The sequence below is a fragment of the Pongo pygmaeus genome, chromosome 2 (genome assembly GCF_028885625.2).
Source record: "Pongo pygmaeus isolate AG05252 chromosome 2, NHGRI_mPonPyg2-v2.0_pri, whole genome shotgun sequence".
In the NCBI taxonomy this organism is placed as follows: Eukaryota; Metazoa; Chordata; class Mammalia; order Primates; family Hominidae; genus Pongo; species Pongo pygmaeus.
In genome coordinates, this window is record NC_085930.1 from 187,468,688 (window position 1) to 187,494,237 (window position 25,550).

At 37.4% G+C, this 25,550-nt stretch overlaps 1 long non-coding RNA gene across 1 annotated transcript in view; it reads right to left on the bottom strand.

The window, feature by feature from the left end:
• Positions 1-798: 798 nt before the first annotated feature.
• Positions 799-25,550, bottom strand: part of LOC134739135 (uncharacterized) — a 97,868-nt gene continuing 73,116 nt past the window's right edge. The window contains exons 4-5 of the long non-coding RNA XR_010125645.1: positions 8,222-8,371; positions 799-1,730 (exon numbers count right to left, since the gene is read on the bottom strand). This is a non-coding gene — a long non-coding RNA (uncharacterized LOC134739135). The remainder of the gene's footprint in view (positions 1,731-8,221; positions 8,372-25,550) is intronic.

Here is a 25,550-nt window from a genome sequence, read left to right on the forward strand (position 1 = left end):
AATATGTTTTTTCGCGTATCTTGAGTAAATACTTTGAAGCAGAATTACTGGGAGTTATAGTAGTTGTATACGAAAAGAAACAGACATACCTTTTTCCAAAATACGTGTACCATTTTACCTTCCCATCAATAATGTATGAGAGTTCTTCTTCCTCCAAATCCCCTCCAACATGTATTACTTTTGGCCTTGCCATGCTGCTGGGGGTGTAGTAATATTCTCACTGTGCCAATAACGTTGGGGTTTTATTTCACATTTCGGTATTAGATGGTAATCTTCCATAGCACTCATGTTATAGCTCTTTTAACAGAAGATTGTAATTGTTCTTGTTTGTCACCTCACCTAGAATGAACTCCTTACAGACAAGGCCGTGTTGTATTATTCTTTATTTTTTTGCTAGTATTTAGCCCAGTGACTGTGTTCAATAAATGCTTGTTTAATTTAATTGAATCAAACATGTTCCTGCTGGCAGTTCTAGCAGCGGAGAAGTCAGCATGGAAGCATCTCCCTCCCCCTTCTTGTCTGTTTTTAGAGGATCAGTTTGCCAGTGGCAGTATGAATACAGAAAAGAATGACAGTCCCACAGTAGGAAAAACAGCATGGTATGTTCCAACTGAAAGCAGATATAAGCTGGGAGTTGACTCTTCCTAATATTTAGATACATATTTCAGAGTAAAACTTGACTCTGAGATAAACATTTCAGGTGGGTTTTTATCAATTATATTTCAGCCATCTGGATTTTTGCTAACAGATACCACAGACAACTACAATGTGGATAATAATCAGAAAGTAAAGCACAACTTCCAGGGAATAACAAAGCGTATTTTATTTCCTTGAAAACAGCACAAAGCTGAAGGCTAAAGGCTGTTTTATTTGTATGTAGTAATCCACAAGAAATGTGATAAAATCTTTGAAGCATATTATGTTCTTGTGATATACCAAAAGAAAAAAAAAGAAAAGAAAATCAAACAAAGCAGCAACACAGCTTTGGCTTAGAAACATCTGAAAATAGTCATATACAATGGCTCTGAGTTTATTCATATAAGATTGAAACATTATTTGTCAATTTACTTCCAAGAGTACATGGATGGAAAGCAAACTTTACAAAAAACTATAAAGATGAGAAATGCGAATGATTTGTGAAATTATGACAAATCAAGAAATTCTTTTGTTGTAACAAGGAAATAGATGATATGTTAGAAACACTTTCAAAGAGAAAGTTATTATTTGCATTATCCCTAAGTACTTCTGGTCCACAGTATTTTTCAAACATTTATGAAATATTAATATATAACCAGGTACCAGGTACCAAGATCTGATATATGCCATTCAGAATATGATATCTGAGAATGAAGCGATTCTACCTGTTAGAATTCTTTTCACATTTCTTCTCATTCCTTTGCTAAGATTTGAAAGATAGTACTCTATTCAGGAGAAGGGAAAAGTGGATTATGAAAATACATTGAATGCCTTCTATGGCAGGCTCTACTAGTTGTCCACAAAATGTTTTCCTTTCTGGAATGGCTCTAGGCCATTGGTGAGACACGGGTATATTTTGTAACCCTCCTTGCATTGAAGAATAACCACATATTGATTCTCAGGAGAAAAGTGTGAACAAAAGTGATGCAGACTACCTTCAGGGCAAAACTTTAATGAAGAAAACAAGGCTTCTCTGCTGTATGTCTTTCCCTAGGTTTGAAGGGAGAGGATTCCACGGTGCTTGGACGGTAAAGCTACAAGGTAAAAGAAGCAAAGTCCTCTACTCATACACAGACAATATGCAGCCTTCTTACCAGGAATACCTGCACTCAACTGTTGAGTGATGACTTTTATTTTGTTAAACTACTGAAGCTTTACTAACTATAAAACAAAGGGCCAATGGTGACCTTTGTTACTTCAATATTCTAACCAAGTTTGCACAGCTTAGAACAACAACAGCAAAACTAGGATTTTAACCCAGGTCTGCCCGGCTTCAAAATCTAGACTACAAATTAAGCCCATACATCATCGTAAGTCATAACATAAACTTTTCAGAAGTATAGGAAACCTTAGAGATAATTAAGTGCAAAGTTGCTAATTTTATAAAAGAAAACTGTGTTTACGTGATTTAGTGGACTTCACATAGGTCTCCAAGTGAAACAAGAAAAGTTCCCGTGTCCCCCTCGCAGGGTGTGCAATGAGGGTGTGGCTCACTTCTTCAGTGCCCTGCTACTCAAACCTCTAGCGGAGCATACAGACTGGCAGGCTGTAGGGCTCTGACTCCACAGCAGTGTCTAGGGGTGAATGTTTACAGCTCCTGAAGCCCCAGTGGGCATGTGTTACAGGGTGCTCTGTAGTTTTGCTCTTTTAGTTTGCCGTCTATAGGCGGCTTCTGTTAACCAGCTCAATTAGACCCTCTACCTTGTTGCAAGGACAGAGGGCTTTCTGTATCCCGGGTTCTTGCCTTGGTGTACTGGAAGAGTCGGATCACATCTGGGCTTGAAGAAGAAGTGCAAGGTCTTACTGAGTGGAAGTAGCTCTCAGCAGATGGGGGAGCCAGAAGGGAAGTGGTTTACCCCTGGAGTTGGGTCGATAGGTGGCCCGGGCTGTCCTCCCACTGTCCCAGCCACACTCCACGTCCTTCTGCTAGTCAATGGCCTGCCGGCATTCCAGTACCTGTCAGTGTGCTCTTCTGCCGGCGTGAACCCCTCAACGTCCTCCTGATGTCCAGCCACTTGTCTTCTTCCGTTGATGTGTTCCTCTGCCATCCAACAGTTTCTGCCTGCCTGCTAGGGTCTCGGGAGTTTTTATAGGTCCGGCATGGGGGCATGGCAGGTCTTGGAAAATGCCCACATTTGGGCGCCACGGCAGAAGTGCTTGTCCTCACCTAGGTCCCTAGGGATAGAGTCCTAGCCGGGGACCACACCCTCCTCTACCTAGCATTTCCCTTCCCCACTTCCGTATCATTTAAAGGGACCACGCTCTTCCCTTCCCAGCACTCCCTATCATAAGCAACAAATTTGGGAAAAGCAGATCCAATATGCTTTTTACTATATCATAATATTGAAATGAGAAATATTTATTTAAAAAGGCTCAATTTATAATATATATTAATTAATGCAAGGAAGTAATTTTCATTATATTTAGAATTTATCCCTGACTTTATTACAAAAATATGTTTACTCAGAAAGGACAGAAATAGCTTTGCATGTCACTTTCTCTTCTTGTTTATCATGTGTCTTCTGTTTTATGTATTTGTAAGCATTTTACCCACTGGAAGAAGGCTTATAATTACTTTTAAGCTACTGAGTTTTCATCATGTCATGCATAAAATACTGTAGAGTGAAACAACTATTCTTCAACATAGAATCATGAATTGTAGCCATCGGAAAACTTTTAGAGCTCTTATGTTATAAACTTCTTATTTTACAGCTAAGGAAACTGAGGCTTAGAGAGTTGAAATAATTTTCCTAAATATACAAAACTAATTACTCATGAAGCTGAAATAGACTGCAGATATCAGCCTTTTTTCCTAACTTACACCCTCAAATATGAAATAAAATACTAATTTTAGAATTTTTTGGTAACAAATATACCCAAGCCAAAATAAAAAAATCATAGAAATTAAGAAAAATAATAGGGTAATACATCTCAATTTGGATATTCATCATAGTAAGAAAAAGTCATGGTAATCAAAGAGATTATGGGACAATAATTGTAAAATGGACATTAATATCTGCTAACAAATGTGTAGTGTAAAACTGGTTCCATTACTAGGATTCCACATAATAACTATCTTTATTATGTCTATGATTCTATTGTAGTTACAGTCTTTTCAGGTCTACTAAAAGAAGGCTTTGTTCTAGTTATAAGAAAGTATATATAAAGTATATATAAACCTTGTTATTTGGTTTTTTTTCTAACACAATTCCCATGAAGTATCATCAAAAAACACTATGTCAGAGAGAACAAAACCTCCCACAAGTCTCTTGCTCATTGTGCAATTATCAAAAAAAAGTGGTAAAATCTATGCACATTTGTTTCCAATTTCAGTTTAAGGGACCAGGCTGTGAAATCATAAATCATGAGTCTCTGTAACCATCTTGCTGGATGAACACCAGCATGAGAAACCCTGGAGTGCTCATTAGCCCAAAGTTTTGGCTGCTCAGGACTCACATCAGTTACCCAACAGTGGGCGTTTGATGGGAAAAATCTTTGCAGGGGTTTCTGAAAACTCCACTACTGAACATTTGCCAACTATAGAATAAAAGCATGTATTGGTCTTCCAGAAAGAAAATGAGCATTTATTTTCATACTATTATTGAAAGCCTGACAGATGCAATTATGAAAGTTCTCTGATTAAGGATAGGAGACTGCTGTAGGACAGAGACTTAAAGGAGAGTGAACTGTAAATTATCACAATTTGGCTTATTTTTCCTTTTTTTTTTTTTTTTTGAGGAGTCTCTCGCTGTCTCCCAGACTGGAGTGCAATGACACCATCTCAGCTCACTGCAACCTCCGCTTCCCGGGTTCAAATGATTCTCCTGCCTCAGCCTCCGAGTAGCTGGCATTACAGGCTCCTGCCATCACATCCAGCTAATTTTTTGTATTTTTAGTAGAGATGGGATTTCACTATGTTGGCCAGGCTGGTCTCAAACTCCTGACTTCATGATCCACCTGCCTCGGCCTCCCAAAGTGCTGGGATTACAAGTGTGACCCACTGCACCCAGCCTGGCTTATCTCTCTTATTAGATCATTGCATTTAGTGGACTTAAGTGCAAATGTTGAAAGGCACTGAAGTTTGGTGTGTTTTGCTTAAGAAAGTAAATACAAATACTTAGAGAAATACAAATACTTAGAGTAAGTAATACTTAGAGAAATACTTAGAGAAAGTAAATACAAATACTTAGAGAAAGTAAATACAAAAATAAATAATAATGAATATAATTAAGACTATGGAGAATCCAGCTGAACTGGAAAAAAAAGAACCCTTAATTAAACTAAGCTCTAATTTTCCAAGGCCAAAATTTAATAATTTGATGGGGGTCATTTCCAAACTACCAGGATCAAATGGTTACTGGTGATCTAAGCTGCAAGAGGTAAAGAACCATTATCTAACCTTACTTTTCTTTACACTGCATTTGTGGAAACCAGCATTATGTTTTAGTCACAAGTGAAACTAGAAACTTTTAACTTGGGCCTCAGAAAGCATCTAACTCCACCACCTTCCCAAAGGAACAAAGATTTTGGATAGAAGTGTTGCACCTGCAAGGCTGGACACTGTGGCTCATGCCTGTAATCCCCCCCGCTTTGGGAGGCCAAGGCGGGCAGATGACCTGAGGTCAGGAGTTCGAGACCAGCCTGGCCAACCTGGTGAAACCCTGTCTCTACTAAAACTACAAAAAAATTAGCCAGGCGTGGTGGCATGTGCCGGTAATCCCAGCTATTCAGGAGGCTGAGGCAGGAGAATTGCTTGAATCTGGGAGGTGGAGGTTTCAGTGAGTCAAGATCATGCCACTGCACTCCAGCTTGGGCAACAAGAGTGAGACTCTGACTCAAAAAAAAAAAAAAAAAAAAAAAAGAAAGTGTTGCACCTGCTAAATGTTCAACAGTTACTGGTTTTGAGAGACAATCGGGAAAATGCACCTCATCCTATACTCTCATTTTTCGTTGCCCAAATTTAGTTCCTTTCCTAAGTGGGTCCTTCTGCTACACTACTACTCAATTCCTCTGCTATGCAACACTGAATATCTCATTGGTATAGCTCTTTATCCTACACAGCTGTAGAGTCTGATGGCCCCAATTTCTCTACATTCAGAGACATCTTTCCAATATTCAGATTACAGCTGCTTTGCTTTGCCTTACATACGGTAGCTGGTTGTTTGAGGCAGAGAGGTATGTTATATGGAGGCTGTATCTGAAGCTTCAAGATCATTTTAGTATTTAGAAACTCGAGTGTACTGCCAGTTACTGTAAAAGGAGCAGATTTGAGAGTTTCCAAAACGTTAGAAGCAATGTCTTCTCTATACAATTAGTGATGAAAAGTAGTCTACCCAGATGTTTGGCTTCCAATGGCCATTTCAACACTTTGGATTAAGTCATTGTTGGCTGCCTACAATAGCCACAGAACAGGCCTGACTAACAACCTGGATTCTGAAGCTGAGTAGGACTGGCAAAGGGGTAGATCCTGCAAGTTCTCAGTAAGCTTGTTGCCTCCGTTAATTAGACATCTAGTCTCTATAAATCAAGACTTTAAGAATAATCTCTGGTATCCTCAGTTGTGCTACACATAACACCCACTGGAGGAAAAAAGTGAGCAAAATGATAGAAAATATATTCACTATATCAATGTGATCATGAAATAATGTAATGTGAATTGGGCACTTTACAAGTATGATTGTCCTTATGGGATGTGATTCTATGGATAAGAGAATAGAAAGTGACTGACATTCGCTTGTTAAATGCTTTAGTTAATAGACAGGATGCTTACTTTCACTTGAGCATCACGAATTGTTTGGATGCAACATGATTCTGGAACACAGATGTCAGGCAAATTATGCCTTTTAGGTCTGGCCCCTGGCCTTTCTAAGTTCCATGGAAATGTGGGATGATTTTCTATTCCAAATTAGCTAGGGCAAAGCAGAGAGGATTCTGAGGGAGGCATCTTTGCAAGAAGAGTGTCTTTCACGATTTAATTTCCATAGCAATTTAAGGAAATGGTGTGGGGGCGGGGACAGGCAGAGAGATGGTAAAATAATTGCTCAGATCTGACAGGGTGTGAGAAAGCTGAGCAGTTTCATGTGCATAATATTAACCTCCACACATTTCCAAAATGGCCTCTTTATTCAGCAAGAATATTCTCAACATCTATGAATAGCGATTTTGAAACTGAGTGGCATCAATGACAGGTCAGAAAATGCCACAGGGCATAACAATATATATATTTTCAAACTCAATCTGAAGTTTCTTGTAACATCAAGTTAAGTGGTTTTAAAATATATACTGACATCTCTCAAAGATTATAAACTTGTAGTTACTTCTGCCTTCTGTTTTATTAGAAATTCACAGTGACAACAGTCAAAATAAAATCTGACTATGGCTATACACTAAGATGATTCTTTTACATGGAATTTAAACATGTAAAAAGTGGTAAAAATTTGGTTGTTAGACAGAATTCAGTCTTTTATAAAATAGCCTGTGTTTACAAAGATGGCTTTATGCATTACACAGAAGATACAAGGTGATAGTACTTCAAATAATAACTACGAGGTCAGGTGATGAAGTGACTAGAGCATTACCTTTGAAACCAGATTCATGGGGATGTTAGTCCCAGTTCTGCCACTCACTGACAATGAGAATTGGGTGAATCAGTTAACCTCCCGGATCTCCATTTCCTTGTTTGCAACAACAATAATACCACTTTATAGGACTATCAAGAAAACCAGTTTCAGCATAAGTGAGGTTTATCTCACAAGACCATAATATAGAAGGCACTCAATAAATGCTTCTTCTTATTTATTTTCATCCACAAAGAACCACATACTTTTTTTCATTCTGCCTGCCTCATAAAATTAGATAATAAGATTACAATTTATTAAATGAAAAACATGATTCTTATTTTCTTGATCATTAAAAAAATAAGTTAACTTCAGGTGAAATAATGTTGACCAAATTACAATTCTTAGTTCACTTGGTAACATAGTAGCTGACTCACTGACTCCTTCTGTGCTATAAACACAACCTGAGTCCTTCTGAGAATAATAGCTTGAAACTTATATTTAAAATTAGACAGGGCAGCCTGGGCAACATAGCAAGATTTCATCTTTACACAAAAATGAAATAGTAGCTGGGTGTGGTGACACACATTTGTGGCCCCATTTACTCAGGAGGCTAAGCTGTAAGGATCACTTGAGCCAGGGAGGTCAAGGCCGCAGTTGAGTGTGATTGGGCCACTGCACTCCAGCCTTGGTGACAGAGTGAGACCCTATCTCAAAAGAAAAGTAAAATTAAACAGGAAAAATGTTTTAAAATGCATATTGATTGGATGAATCAAAACATTAAAAAAGTACATCCTAGAAAATAGTTTTTGGAATTTCTATCTTTAAAAAAAGAGATTTTAGGTAAAATGACTACTTTTATTTCAGAGACAAAAAAAAAAATCAAGCTCAATTTGGATCACTCCACTCCTTAGGCTAAATAGCTATCAGCCCCTCCATAGCATGTGACAAAATGCCCAAATTCTTACCTGCACATTCGATAAATTGTCCCATTGTTTCTTCTATCCATAACTTTGTTCCATTGTTTCTTCTACCACATTTTCCACACATCATTTTTGTATACCAATGTGTCACTCAAAATGAGCTTCTCATTTCACACATGTCATAATCGAAGACCTCTGTGGATGCAATCACTGTGTTTAGAGTATTTTAGAATCTCCTTTACCATTCTCATGCCATCTACACGTCTTAATCACATAAATTCCTAAAATGTCAGTGCACATAACATGTTTTCCTCAAATCCATTCCAAATTTACATTCCTTCTCTGAAATCTTAGAGAAATTCTTCCTCTCTCTCTCTCGATGGATTATGATGGGAGATTTTATCTCTTTTTGTTGTATTACATTTACTTATTTGTGTCTTTCTACTACATTATAAAATCTTAATAGCAGAAACCATGTAATTCATCTTGATCTGAATAGGCAGGAGTATTAAGTTGAAAGGTGCAGATCTTAGAGAAAGACCTTCCCAGCTTGGACACACCTTTCATTGACTACTGTGTGGCATTGAACAAATTACATCTGCTCTCTTAGCCTTACCTTCTTTGCATGAAAATTCATACAGTTAAAAAAAAAAATGAATGAATGTACACTTTCCTAATATAGAAGCAGTGAAGGTAAGGGAAAAACACCCAATTGTTCTGCAAGATTTGAAATTGTTCAATGGTTAAAAACAAGCAAAAAACTATCAAAGAGCTATTTCTTATTTCCAGATTGTTTACCAAAGCTGCTTTTCAGAAAACCAAAGGGAAAAGTTGAAAATGGCATTGAAAAGGGCAAAGAGCTTTGGAGTGACAGACAAGAAATCTTAGCAAATGTGGCCCTGATTCTGCCACTTGATGGCTGTGTACTCTCAGGCAAAACCTTCACCAGTCGAAACGTCACCTTCCACCTCCCCAATACGAAGTGAGGGTATGAGAGGTATTAAGTTCTTACAGATTTTCCCCCCTGTGGTAGTAACAGTTGTCCAGTTCAAGCTAGAGGCAAATAATAAGAACCAAGAAGCAAGCAGAAATGCCCAACTCCCACCTCAAGGTCAGAAGACTGCAGTGTAAGCCATTCCATAAGCTCAGACGTCACTTCTACAACAAAGCCTTCCTTAAAGCTACTATCTAGCCCAAGGCAGAGTACTCCTTCTGCTATGAACTAACTTTTGTTTGTACTTTTTTGCTATCACTAATCACCTTGTATTTTCTTATGTATCTAGTATGTCCGTCTCCTCTCACAGTCTATGGATTTCTTGAGGATATGGATCATATGTTTTATTATGTTCGTTACCCCATACAGCTTGTAGCTCAATGAATGTTTCATTACGAATGAGTGAATCAATGAATGAATGAATAAGTGAATAAATAAAAACTTAGAAGAAACAAAAGTTATTAAAGACCCCCAAAATGGAATTTTATATATATGTCAACTAAGGTATATTAAAAGTAGTTGCAATATGTATATAAAATTTCAGCAGTTTTTACCTGGTTGCTTCATGCCTCGATATGTATCTTTCTATTCTATTTGAATGGTATAATTTGCTATGTTCGAACTACTTTAGTTGTGTGTTTCTTGTTTTGTTGTTAGGGAGCTATAAGATAAAGGAAGAAATCGGCACCAGCTTCTGCTGTATCATTGACTTGCTATTTCCAAGTCATGAATATCAACCATAGGCTAATTTGGCTATCTTGCTTTCTGACAACTTTAATTTTAGGCTTTTATAACATTTATAACATTATAACATTTAAGAAAATGTTTTGTACATCACACCATTTAAAAAGCCTAGTTAATGACTTCTCATCGGTATAAATTACAAACTATTTTCCAACAACAACGGGAAGGAACTGTCTCAGTATATTTATATAGGAAGGTGACAGCTGCTTAAGTGTAGGTGACTTACTATCAAATACCAAAATAAATTCACTTAAAAAAAATGTGGGCCATGCGCAGTAGCTCATGCCTGTAATCCCAGCATTTTGGGAGGCCAAGGCAGGCAGATCACCTTAGGTCAGGAGTTCAAGACCAGCCTGGTCAACAAGGTGAAACCGCATCTCTACTAAAAATATAAAAATTAGCTGGGCGTGGTGGCACATGCCTGTAGTTCCAGCTACTCAGGAGGCAGAGGCAGGAGAATCACTTGAACCTGGGAGGTGGAGGTTGCAGTGAGCCAAGATCATACCACTGCAGTCCAGCCTGGGTGACAGAGCGATACTCCATCTCAAAAAAAAAAAAAAAGTATGTTTGGCTCGCTAAATTCTGGTAACAAGATAATGCCTGACAAAAATCAATAAATTAGTAGATGATGTTCATTAAAAGTTTTCTCTCCATGACATCACTCACTTTAATGAACTGATGTCTGCTATTATCAGCTAACATTTCTTAAAAGTAGTTACAAAAGAAATTACCCTTGGAAACCAAAGATTAAAGATAAATAGAACTTTATTTACCTAGTAATTTTGATGTGAAAACAGTTCTCACAGAGGGCTTAACAACTGCTGTCAAAAATAAACTTTCCAAAAGAATTCTAATCTTTTTTTTTTTTGTTTTTGAAATGGAGTCTCACTCTGTCACCCAGGCTGGAGTGCAGTGGCACAGTTATGGCTCACTGCAACCTCCACCTCCTGGGTTCAAGCAATTCTCCTCCCTCAGCCTCCCGAGTAGCTGGGATTACAGGCGCATGCCACCATGCCTGGCTAATTGTTTATTCGTGCACTACCATATGGCCATATACCTACAGCACACAGACCTTCTTCTCACATTCCTATCAAATCCTGCTATAAGGTTTTATTTTATTTTATTTTATTTTATTGTTTTGAAATGAGGTTTCCCTCTATTGGCTAGAGTGCAGTGATGTGAGTAGCTGGGGCTATAGGTATGTGCCATAACACCAGGCTAATTAAAAAAAAAATAGATGTATATACAAACATACATACACACACACACATTCACACACACACACACATTCACACACACACACACACACACACACAGAGTGTAGACATGAGGCCCAGGCTGGTCTTAAACTCCTGAACTCAAGCGATCCTCCCACCTTGGTCTCCAAAAGTGTTGGGAGTACAGGTGTAAGCCACCGTGCCCAGCTCTAAGATTCTTGATTTGTACTGAAACCATTCTGTAGGGACATCCTCCCAGGGTATTTGCATTCTCAAGAGGAAGAAAAGATACTTGGATATATCAGTTTAGTTTTAAATGCTAACAAAAATGATAAGCAAAAGCATCCAGGATTGTCCATGGATGAGGAAGATTTCCAGGGTTCCTGAAGTCATATGCACTACCTGGCCTCTTGTGCCTTCCATTCAGTTGAATTAGCACCTCAGCCATCACTGTGTCATACTCCATAGGAACAATATTATAATTAAAGACATAATCTTTTAGTGATAGATTATTATGATAATAATAAGCTACATTGCTCATGTGTTTGGTTTATTGGTAGATGCCTTTGTCTAACCAGCAAGTGGACACATGAGGACAGGACATGTGGTATATGTAAAGATGATTCCTGACCCAGAGGACACACAATTAACAAGAGCTCCTGCTGTGGGATGAACACAGTGCAGACTCCATACCTGGCATTTTTTTCTCAAAACAACACAAAACCCCAAGGGTTTAATTAGTTTACCTAAGAAACCACAGCTAGTTTTTAAAGGCATTTAAAGAGACCTCCAACTCTAATACCTATGGGAACCAACGCTCCTTGATGTCTTTCTCAAACTAAATCTCCTATGTTTGATACATACTAAGCTATAGTCATCCTGGTGACTTAAAAAGCATGATTAGTATAACCTGGATGTATTTAGTAAGTTACATAATGTCATGCAGCTCTATTTGTGCCTGAAAAAACAATGAAAATGTTTCCTCTGCTGACATCAAATACTTCACTTGTTCCATTTCACTTTGGTAGTGCTTTCAAAGCCTCTTGAAATTTGGGGCACTCGCTTGAAAAATTATTTGATTATGGGATATACAATTAATTGGTTTTTGCATTTGAATTTATTGCATAAACATTCAAATATTTTTTAAAAAGGATTGTATGTAGTAAAAAACTGTTGCCATGGGAGCTATATCAATCTTTAATATGAACAATAGTATTGTATTTCTAAGGAGGTTTTCCTTCCTTCAAAACCTTTGGATCTGCAAGCCTGTGACGAATTCTGCTTCTTAGAATGGCTCTCAGCCAGGTAAACCTGTATCCCGTGTTCTATGGCACAAGTCTCTTTATAGATTCATTGATTGCAATCATTAGTAGTCTGCTGAAAACTGGAATGAAATAGCTATGAAATAACAGATGCTTGTTTATCTTTCCTCAAGCAGACAACATCGCAGCTACAACTCTCTTTGAAATAACTATGGCATCATGCTCTAATCACAGTTTATGCAAACACCATGCAGTTGTAGAGTGCTCCTCAAGACATTTTTATACAAATTAATTTATTCAATTTTTGAGAACAACACATGGGTTTTAAACATAGAATTATAATATTCATTTTGCAGATGAAGAAACTGTGGTTTCTGGATGCTGAACAACTTGTTTCTGACCACAAAACTAGTAAATGGCAAAATTTTGCTTTTGTATAATAGGCTGTGGACATAGGCATAGGATAATCACAGTTTTAAGTATTCATGGGCCCTCAACAAGGAACATGATTTGTACAAATTTATACAATTTTTGGTCAAAACTTTGAAAAATACTGTGTCTATTAAGACTGATGCTCAGATGTAAGTCGGTTACTAGTGATTGGACCTAGCTAGGTCCACTGGCGGTAGCTACTGCCCAGCAGCTGCACATCAACTTAATTTTATTTTTATTACTTATCACTATTTTCATAAATCACATACATATTGTGAGTTATTCATTTGTTCATCCAAAAGAAATACCTACTAATCAACTCTGTGAGGAGTGCTAAAACGGTGCTGACTTGATCCATGAATTCAAGAAGCCTGCAGCTATGGAACAGCTATTAAGCAAGAAATTAGTAACAAGCTATGACGATAATTCTAAGATTAGATAATTTTTATAAAACTGTGAGATCTAAACTAGGCATTGGCTAGAAATTTCTCCATGGAAAAGGTGAGATATGCAGAATAAGTAGGAATTCCACAGTTTAAAGAGAGGAGGACAAAATAAACAATATTTATTTTATTTTTTGTTTTACTTTACTGCCTTTTGTGCAAGAAAATATATTTAATAATAATAATGTTTATAAATTTAGGGATTTGCCGCAGTCTCAGGATATACCATGGTGAATGTCAAGGGTATATTCTATCCTGAGTTTTCCTTTACCTACTTAACTGGGTTGGTTAGAACATGATGCACTTAGAAAGTCATGAATTTGATTGCATTCCTAAATGATGATGTTTTTCCTTGTCCCAAGCATGTAATCTGTGGTCATAACTCTGTCATAAGAAAGATTGCCTAAGAGAATGTGGATGGAGTAGTGAAATTTAATTACTAGTGTTCAAAAAAAAACAAAATTGAAGTACAGATGCTACTGACATCATACACTTTTCTGTTTACCTTAAATTAAAGACATCAGCTTATTATACAGTTTATACACATACTATAAAAACAGAGTCTTATATTTCTTTCTGTAGTGGTTGGAACAAAGAATTCATGTTAATTTGTATTGCTTCTTATAAACATTCTAATTTTTTTCAAAGTGTCACTAAGAATTTTGCAAGATTTGCACTATATGTTCTTGAATATTCAGTAGTTATAGTACTATATTTTACATAACATCTGTTGGAAATATCATTATGTAGCATTGTGTGGTTCTAATTGATAGCATATTTTAAAAAGTCAAATCTAAATTTAAAATTTCTTTTTTGCATAATGGACAACCCCAGCTCCACACCAAGATTATGTTCAGGGAAATTAGAGTACAATTAACACAAAATACAAATAATATGTATAAAATGAAATATATTTTAAAATATACCCTGAAATACTGATATTATTCAGGTTATTTCATTTATGAGGTCTTATAATGGCACTTTAGAATATTAACCAATTTATAGAAAACACAGAATGTCAAAATCGATGTAACTTTTTTTTTTCTTGAGACCAAGTTTTGCTCTCATTGCCCAGGCTGGAGTGCAATGGCGTGATCTCGGCTCACTGCAACCTCTGCCTCCCAGGTTCAAGCGATTCACCTGCCTCAGCCTCCCAAGTAGCTGGGATTACAGGCATGCGCCACCAGGCCCAGCTAATTTGTATTTTTAGTAGAGACGGGCTTTCTCCATGTTGGTCAGGCTGGTCTTGAACTCCCGACCTCAGGTGATCCACCCCTTGGCCTCCCAAAGTGCTGTGATTACAGGCGTGAGCCACCGCGCCCGGCCCTGAGGTAACATCTTAAGGACAACTCTTTTATAAATGAGAAAATTCATTTAGTTAAGTATAAGGTCAAAATGCTAGTTAGTAGTAATGCTGGAATAACTCAAATATCTTCACTCAAAGTCTAGTTCTCCATGGGCTTCACCATGCTACCAGCTTTCTATTTCATAGAAAGTTCAAAATATTTTCAAATGTTTCACTTTCAAATGATTCTTTAATCATTTCGAATGCCTATCTGTGTATAGTATGTATATAAAAACAGAATTGAACCTATAACTCAAGAAAAATCTAATCACGTCGTTCATTGCTTTTGACCTTTGTGGATACTAGCATGGTTACTAAATAGTTTAAGAATCATTGCAAAGATATCTTGTAACACAACAGTGAAGAATAGGAAATTAACAGAACGGATAGGAAGTCAGAGATATCAACATCTTTGATTATACCTTTCTGTATAGCTAGTTATCATCTACATATAATCTATCTAGCCATCCATCTATCTAAAAAAAAAACCCATTTTTCTATGTATTTATGTAAGACGTATATTTATATGTATGTATGTATCTATCTGTCTACCTATCTGCTGTCTATCTACCTTGCTATCTGCAAAGAAGCTGAAATTACTGTATTGCCATGAATGAAGAGGCAGTCATAATATTCTATACTGAGTAGTTAAGTCATTTCTTTTCATGGCCATAATTAAAACCAGAGGATAAAAACTCTCCTCCTCCCTCTACCCCCTTCTCCCCACTTCTTTTAGCCATGTCACATTTCAATGAGCTATGTGACTTATTCATAACTGCTGGATAGAGGAGGTGGAGACAACTCCAAATCAAACTAGGAAGAAGACACTGAATCTGTCCTAAGTATTGACCTGTGTATATATACATATAGTCATGTGTCATGTAACAACAAAAGTATGCTTTGAGAAATGCATCATTAGGCAATTTTGTTGTTGCACAAATATCACAAAGTGTATTTACACAAACTCAGATGGTATAGCCTACGACACACCTATGTTATATGATACAAATGCTCCTAGGCTATAAACATGTACAGTATGTTACTATACTGAATACCATAAGCAATTTTAACATGATATTTGTTTTTCTAACCATATTTAGGCACAGAAAAGGTACAGTAAAAGCACGGTATTATGATCTTACGGTATCACTGTTGTACATGTGGTATGTCATTGACCAAAACGTCATTATGTGGCACTTAATTGTAATTGTTTATAATTGTTATTAGACAAAGTTCAGCCTGAAAGTTGACATGCAAAATTAAACAACAAAGAACTCAAGATAAAATTGCAAGATTCCTTATATGTGAAGAATCAATGAACACTAGGCTGGCAACACTGTTCTTAGAAGACCATTTGGGTGGGCAGGCAGAGTGCTTCTATTGTGATAAGCATGCAGCAGAAATTCAGTCATCTGGATGAGGATGGGCAGTGCTCACATTTGGGACAGAGGCCTTTATATACATCTAGTAGAATGAACATCGGGAAGGTATAGAACAAGGCCTCAGATAATGAGCTAGGAGACAAAAACTCCGGTTACTAGAACTGCAGTACAAGAATAAGAATGAAAGGGGAGGTGAATTGAGATTTAAACCAACAGGAGTGTTCCTGGCAATAGAACTGCCTAAGCCTCAGGGCCCAAAGCAAAATATAAACTCAGATACAAGGGACTTAACTTGCTGTAGTCTTACAACTTTGAGTCTAAATCATACCACCAAATGATGCTGCCTCATCCTAAATTCATCTCCATTTTCCATGCAAGTAAGTAATGTGGATATATGTCTGTATGTACATTCTCACTTGGTATTGTCTTTCATTTAATCTCGATTTCTGTAAGTTTTTCTTTAGATTTTTATGGATTCCGTTTCTGTTTCATATCAGATTATAGTCATTATCTAAAAACACCAATGTGAAAATTCATTGAAAATTTATCCTGTAATTTACTTTGTGATTGGGTTTTTTTTTTACCTCTACTAGTTATTTGGCAAATTAAACATGGTAACTGTGCTGATATATAAAATGGCTGAATTCAAGATAAATGCTGTATAATGTCCACTGACCACAATCTCAACACATACCTCAATGACATATGTCTTTGAGTAGATACTTTAATTGTAGTATTCTTTTCTTAACATTGGAGACAGAAACAAAAACACAGGAAATAGGAAAACAAGTTTCTGAGTCATATCTTAATAGGACTACAATATATTTTAAATCTGTATGCTAGGTCAAGAATACTAAATTGAAGAAGCAATTCCTATAGCAATTGGTCACATAAAGTCATAATAAGACATTTCTCCAAAGGATTCAAAGCATTTTTTACACTGAATATAACTAAACCCTTTTGAGGTATGTAGAAAGTGATTATAAACATTTTCATTATGTAAATAAAAAGAGGAAACACACAAAGTGTTCATATAGTAAGAATTCCAAATTTAGATGAATGCATGAGTCTAAATCAACTAAAAATGTAGTATTCATAGTATTTATATTACCTTTTTTTTTTTTTTAATAGATGGAATCTCACTCTGTCACCCAGGCTGGTGTGCAGTGGTGCAATCTTGGCTCACTGCAACCTCCGCCTCCCGGGTTCAAGTGATTCTCCTGCCTCAGCCTCCCGAGTAGCTGGGATTACAGGCACCTGCCACCACCCTCAGCTCTTTTTTTTTTTTTTTTTTTTTTGTATTTTTAGTAGAGGTGGGGTTTCACTATGTTGGCCAGGCTAGTTTTGAATTCCTGACCTCAAGTGATCCACCTGCCTTGGTCTCCCAAAGTGCTAGGATTACTGGCGTGAGCCACCATGCCCGGCCTCATATTACATTTTGAATATTTTATATAAGCAACAGAAAAAAAATGTTGCCTAGATTAAACCAAAAGATATCATGCCTAGGGAGGAGAAGGAGGAAACATAGAAGGGCAGCTGATGAATCAGACTCAAAAGACAGTTTTGAGGATCCAACAAGTAGGAGCTAACTGTCAGCTTCATCTGTCTACCATCACATGATTTTTTTTTTTTTTTTCAAAGTGTCAAGAGAAAATTGGATTGCTTTTGATACAGGCAAGTTCTTGACTTCATCCTGGAAGGAATTCAAGAACTGGCTGGTGGTAAAAGAAAACAGCTTTATTGAGGCAGGGTTAGAGCACTGTGACTGCTCCTGCTTAAGGAGCAGGCTTTTCAGGATTAGCTAGAAAATGGGCGGTAACTTTTGGGCATTGCAATGGCAATGGTAAACTACCATGGTGCTGGTAGACATGTCTTATGGAGCCGTGCTTTCAGGGTCTCTTCCCAGTTTTGGGGAGTCTACAGTCTGGTCCGGAGTCTAGTCCCACCTACTGAGTCTAGTCTCACTTTAGTTTGGATCAAGTGTTTGCCATTTGTCTAGAAAAAGTTCATAAGTAGTTCTGTCAATCTAGTATGTATTCTGAGTAAAATATATATAAACATATATATATAAACATACATATACAAACATATATTATATATATAAATTTTTAACCAAAAGATAAGAAAAAAATAACAAAATATTAAGGTAATTAATATGATAGTAATTATTTTTTCTTATGTTTTTCTGTTTTCCAAGTTTTATACATTAAGAATTGTTTTGTGTTCAGAAAAGTAATATTTACTTAAAAATAATGGTTCATGAAACACAGCAAAGATAATTTACTTCAAGAGGAATTGAGTTTGTTATCTTATTTTCCTTAAACTCACCTATTGATCATATCCCAAGGATGTGGAGAGCAGTACTATGAATATTCTTCTGTCTAAAAATTGGTACTACATAAAATGCCTCACCTACACGTTTTTCTCTTTCTTTTCATATGTTCCCAGGCTGCTCTTTTTCCTTTCGTTTTTAATGTACAGTTGAAAATGGGATGTTTTATTTTGCAATCAGCATGTTAACCTTTCCTTTAACATTTTCCCTACTAAGTTTAGATACATTAAAGCACAGCTTTTTTTCATCTTTCAAGTGTATCTTTTGTTAATATCAATTGATTACTAAAATATTTTGTTGAAAATAATTTTATTTTTAATTAACTGTGGGTAGCCTTTAAAATTTTAACTTTTGAATTGATAATTTATGCTACATTTGCTTTTTCCATTAAACACGGAACAGAGCAGTCAACTCAAAAACAAATTCCAAAGGAATTTGACAGGATATACAAACGGTTTTTGAAGTTTATTGGAAAGGAATCTCTTAAGCTAGGATCACAGCCTTAGGTGATTGTGAGGAAGATGACTAGCCCAGAAGAAGCCCAGCCAGGGAAGTAATGAAAGGGTTGTTTTTCTATCTTTTGAAAGACTGGAGTGGAAGAATGAAAAATATTTACCAGAGACAAATAATTGGGATAGATCTACCTGGAACATATTTAGAATCTACTTTTTATCTTTCAGGCCTATGGAATTTGCTCAAAATTGTGGAGTAGTAATGGCTATCACTTAAAACATTTTTGAAATTGTGTTATAGTTCTTATGCACTTGTAATCATAATTCTAAAATGATAATTTTTAAACATGAAGTTTTTTCATATTAGGCAAGTATTATGTTGGTATGGTAGAAATACCACAGGTCAGAAGTACAAAAATTTTGTATTTTCCTTCTTCTGCCATATTCTGGCTTGATGACCTTGGATTTTTTACTTAATGTAAGTACAATGTCCTCTACTGAAGAAAAAGATTTAGGACCAGCTGCTGCCATTCATAATTGATAGGGTCATTACGTGGATTATCATTATGTGAATTCAATGAAATATATTTTTGAAATGCTTCAAAAAACTATAAATTTTCATAGAAATATAAGGTGGTAATACTGTTATTATTATTATCATTGCAAGCATAAAATGAGAGACTTGAGTTTCTAAATCATTTTTGATTTCTGAACTATTGATATGTATCATTATTAACTAGCATTTCAAAACAGAAGTAATGTAAGCATCGATAATAGTTTCTTGAGATCAATGAAAAAGAATATTATGTAAATCCCATGAGTTTTGATTTGTATACATTATTTTGAAAAATTGACTTAAAAGCTTCCTTTGAAAATGGATGACATTTACAGCAGCTTCCTATGAATTCTTCATGATTTTAGTACTCTTGAAAGTGACAGATTGACAGCACCAGTTACTGTTTATCTCTAGGAAAAGGCATCAGCAATTAAAACTTCTAAAGGTCTTGGTGAAGTGCCACCTCACAACACAAAAGGATGGTGGTTTGGTCTCCACAGGCTGTTTAATTCTGCAGAGACCCCCAGAAATGGCCTCATTTGCACTAGTGGTTTTCATGTCACAATCCATTAAGAGTTGAAATGGAGTCTGCTGATTTGCTTTATGAGCTGTGGAACAATACTGTAGAGCAAGTGAGAGCAGAAACAAGCCCTGGAATGGGAAGGCTTATATCAAGTCAGGCTGGATGGGTGGGGGTCAGCCATGTGACCTCTACAAGAGACTCTTATACAGACCAGGGGGGTGGAACACTTTTTATATAAAGTGCCAACTCGTAAGTATTTTCAGCTTTGTAGGTGACATACAGCCTCTGTCTCATATTATGGGGGGAGGGGGGGGCGTTGTATGTGTGTGTGTAGGTGTGTGTGTGTTTTACAACCCTTTAAAAATCTAAAAATTATTTTTAATGAGGGGGCCCTAAAAATCATGTCATGGGTTGAATCTGGTCCACTGGCTTAACTTGTGGACCCCTGTTATATACAAACAAAGACATTTGTCTGTGTCAGTCATGTCAGTGACTCTCAGAATATGCTCTACCTTACTCTAGCCTCTTCAAACTTTCTCAAAGTTTTGCTCATAGTTCCATATAATTTAATAATTAGGCCTTTATCCCTCTGGCTTAAATTTCCCTTTCTAAAAAATGAACATTACATACCAGTGAAAAAATTAAAACCTAACTGTGATGGTTAATACTGAGTGTCAACTTGATTGAATTGAAGGATGCAAAGTATTGGTCCTGGGTGGGTCTGTGAGGGTGTTGTCAAAGGAGATTAACATTTGAGTCAGTGGACTGGGAGAGGCAGACTCACCCTCAATCTGGGTGGGTGCCATCTAATCAGCTGCCAGTGAGGCCAGAATAAAGCAGGCAGAAGTAAGTAGAATGGGCAGACTTGCTGAGTCTTCCGGCCTTTGTCTTTCTCCCATGTTGGATGCTTCCTGCCCTTGAACATCAGACTCCAAGTTCTTCAGCTCTTGGACTCTTGGGCTTACACCAGCGGTTTGCCAGGGGCTCTCAGGCCTTTGGCCACAGGCTGAAGGCTGCACTGTCAACTTCCCTACTTTTGAGGTTTTGGGACTCAGACTGACCCACCACTGGCTTCCTTGCTCCTCGACTTGTAGACGGCTTACTGTAGGACTTTACCTTGTGATTGCGTGAGTCAATTCTCCCTAATAAACTCCCTTTCATATATACATATATCCTATTATTTCTGTCCTGCTAGAGAACCCTGACTAATACACTAATGTTTGCCGGTTATTTAAATGTATCCATTCTACTCTTCTTATTCCTCATTCTGTCCCTGTCCTGTGCATCAGGTGAGGCATAAAAGCCAAGCAAGTTCACGCCTGTAATCCCAGCACTTTGGGAGGCCAAGGCAGATAGATTGCTTGAGTCCAGGAGTTCGAGAACAGCCTATGCAACGTGATAAAACCCCATCTCTACAAAAACTACCAAAGAATTAGCCGGGTGTGATGGTGCATCCCTGTGATCCTAGATATTCGGTAGTCTGAGGTGGAAGGATCACCTGGCCCCAAGAAGCAGAGGTTGTAGTGAGCCAGCCGAGATGGCACCACTGGCCTCTAGCCTGGACAACAGAGTGAGACCCTATCTCAAAAAATAAATAAATAAAATAAAAGCAAAACAAGTCAGATGCAACTGTGAATATTCCAGGCACTCCTCCAGAGCCCTTTCCCTTTGCTCTCCACTGGAGCCTGGAGTGTGCTTCCTTTCCATAAGCCCTGAATCCTGAAACATTGCTTTCTATACCTGAAGCTCCTTGGTCTCTCATGTTTTGACTTTTGGCCCCTGTGCTTTGGGCTGTCCTCCTGTGACTTATTTGACTTCCCTGGATTTCACATGCCCTAAAGTTTTAAATGAGACCCAAATTATAGAATCCATTTTACTGAGAGATATGAGAATTAAATGAGATAATCCAAGTAAGGAGTCTAGCATATAGGTATTGAAAATCAGTATTTATCAATAGACAGAGCAGTAAAGGGAAAGAATTTCTGGGTTCTAAATGTGTGGCAAAAGAGTGGTAGAGAAGTTGGGGGCTTTTCTACATTTGTTCCTGCTTTCTTGGGGTACAAGATCAGAGGGAGACAGAAAAATGATTATTTTCATAATTATTCAGAGAGTGAATCCAACCTCTAGCTCTATTATTCGTATTAGCAACAACAGGTTCTATACAAAGAGTGGAAAAAGCTTTGCTTTGTTATCTAAGCAGTATAAATTCGGACTTTTAAAGCAGTCGGGGAGCAGCAGCTGTACTGTACTTCTGTTTAAAAGGTTTTGTTCTTTCTCAGACTGTCTGTCATACAGACATTTTCTTCTTTACCCAACCCAAACTCCTTAGAATGGAACAAAAACAACCTCACCACCTATTCCTTGCCACTTTCCTGTCCTACCCTTCTTTCCACATGGACCCTCTAGTCTCTTAATGCCTGTTGCCACTCTATGATCCTTTATGCTTTTTGCATGTTCTCATTTTCCCATGCATTTTCTCTTGCACATTTTCATTTTCACATGAAACGCTTTTCTTAAGTAATCATGTTTATCAGCAACGCTGTGAAGCCTTACCTACCACCCCTTCTGACTCCAGACTGAGTTGTTCTTCCCTCCATGTTCAAAAAAACCTTTTGTGCAAATCTCTGTGAACATTTTATTCACTGTTCTGAAATTATCTGTTAAGCATATTTGTCTCTCCTAGATTGACAGCATATCCTGGACAGAAGTCTTGTTTTATGCATCAGAAATCTCTGGCATCCAGTAGGGTGTCTCTTGAACTCAGTAGTCTGTTGAATAGACTAATGAGTTCTCCATGAATTGTTTAGAATTTTCTGGCAACGTTTTTGCAATTTTTGTTAACCTCATGTCTAACTATAGATGCGAATTTATGTGAGTTCTGGGATTCTATGTCTCTAATCATGTTTATAATGCTCTTTCTGGTCAGAGCAGTAGGTTCTTTGTATTGAGTATTCTGATAGAAACATCACAACTTAAAAGATCTGGATCTATAGAATTCTGATGTGCTAACACCATTCATCTATTTAGAAAACATTTGTTGTGAATCAAATATGTGGTAAATGCTAGAGCTAGAGACAAAATCACATGTTTTTTGCCCCCAGGAACCTCTCAGGGAGAGAAAGAAGCAGACAAGGCAAAAATCCAGTGTGATAAAAGCCATCATGCATGCAAGCACAGGTGCTATGGTAACAAACGGAGAGGACATATAAGCCAAATTAAATAAATAAATCATGGGATGATATTGTCCCTTCTGACATGACACATAAAGTTAGCTGCTTTTCTGTGGTTCCAGAAAATCATGGGAAAATCTTCCTAGAGAAGTCATCAAACGGGTTCTCTAGCTGGCTTTCTCCCTTTCCCACTAGAAAGGTGAAAAGAGACCACCCCTTCAAAAATCTTTGGACAGGATCCTGTTGCTCACTCCTCAGTGGTCCTTCAAGAAAAATGTGGCCAATTAGTTCTTTCATATGTACAGGCCATCTTATAACAATTCAGGAAAACTTGGAAAATCTGTTCTACATGCCCAGAGGTCTAGGTTTTACAATCATGTTAACTTCCCTTTTTATTTTCCACTATTGCTTATTCAAGGGCTATTATTTTCAGCCATTGTAATCTCTAGCAAAGCAAAATTTATTCTTTATTTGTTGGTTAGAGATGCTTCTCTTAAAGCCAACTGATCCAAATGTCACTGGTAGCATTTTGGGTTCTGCTTGTGAAACCGCCCTCTACTTGGCTTTGCCCTGTCTGGGTAAGTGTCTGCTCTCTGAACATGTTCCTCCAGATGACTTGATTTCAAAGATTTTCTTCCACTCATCCATCTTTGTCTATGACCCAGGACTGTATTTTCTCCTAATCTAAAACGTTCTTCTGAATCTCTATTTGTCATTCTCTTTTATTTTTTTTCTAATAGATTCAAGCTCCTTCATTCATAGCTTACCCTTCAGGGCCTTTCATTTCTATGAAAAGCTACAATGTATATTATTTTCAGATTAAAATGATGCTTCTATATCTTTATTAATAAGGAATTTTTCTACCCTCATTTGATGACTCTGAATCTTAGGTCCAGGCACCATAAACTCCTTTTGAATAATCTACTTAAACATGACTATTCTTCTTATCTCTTCTCACACCTATATGTATATAACCATTAGTGCAACTGTTACTTTGTTTTATTAGGTTATATCAAGCCCAGGTGAATGGGAGTTAGGGGCATATGCTCATTAGGTGGATATAAGCATTCTTCTAGATCTAACTCTTAAAGTGGCAGACATGGCCAGGTGCAGTGGCTCATGCCTGTAATCCCAGCAATTTGGGAGGCCAAGGTGGGTGGATCACGAGGTCAGGAGATCAAGACCATCCTGGCTAACACGGTGAAACCCTGTCTCTACTAAAAACACAAAAAAAATTAGCCAGGCATGGTGGTGGGTGCCTGAGTCCCAGCTACTCAGGAGGCTGAGGCAGGAGAGAGGCGTGAACCCAGGAGGCAGAGCTTGCAGTGAGCCGAGATCGCACCACTGCCCTCCAGCCTGGGCGACACAGCCAGACTCCATCTCGAAAAAAAGAAAAGTGGCAGATATAACCTAAATAACCCCCAATATGCATGCTGTTATATAATCCCTCCCATAAGTGCAGGAAAAAGTTGAGACTCTCATCTACTTGATGAAATATGACAAAGGTGAAAGGACAGTCACTCCCATAGTTGTGTTACAATATATACAACTCCATCTTAGTAGACTGGAGGGATCCTCTTCCTGGCTTGGAAGAAGTAAGCTGAGGTGTTGTGGAAGAGCCTGTGAGAGGCTCATGTGGGAATCTGTGGGCAGACTTAGAAGTTGAGAGTGGCTTCCAGCTGACCACCAGCTAGGAAAGGGGAACTTCAGTACTACACCCACAAGGAACTGAATCCTGCCAACAACCACATGAGCTAGGAAGAGGACCCCAAACTTCTGAAAGGAGCAAAGCCTGGCTGACACATTGCCTATAGCCTTGTGAGACCCCAAACAGAAGACCCAATTAAGCCATGTGTGATTCCTGGCCCATGGAAACAGAGATAATGTATCTATGTTGTTCTCAGTCTTTAAGTGGGTGGTAATTTGCTATGCAAGATAGAAACTAGTACATTTAATTGGTTTTGCACAACTCAGCGTCACACTCATTTGAGCCTGACAACCTAATATATAATTCCCAAAATGTTCTGTCAAAATCATACTGATAACTTTGAAACAGCATACTTCCTATGTGCCTCATTAGGTATTACAGGGAATAGAAGATGAAGTGAACATACTGATATATATTTAGTTTACAGTCATAAAGTGAAGAAGTATCCAAAAACAGCAACAAAAGAAAATTGATTCTATGGTACATGTTAAAGTCATCTAGAATGCCAGAAAAGGAAAGGATTCGAGGATTTTACAGAGCAGAACACCAACTCCAATTTCCAAGTAGATGGATAACACCACTTTGAAAAGTCTCCATCCTCAATACCAACAATAAGGAGAAAAAGATATATAATATGTGGTCTTTAAAAATTTATAAGAATATAAGATCAGTATAATACCTAACCATACTGAGCTATTATAAATACATGGAAAAGAGATAATATGTGAAAATCCCTAGCATAGTAACTGGCATAGTATGTATAATCAAAATAAGCTGAATGAGATGAAGCCTTAATTTATACTTATAATGTTAC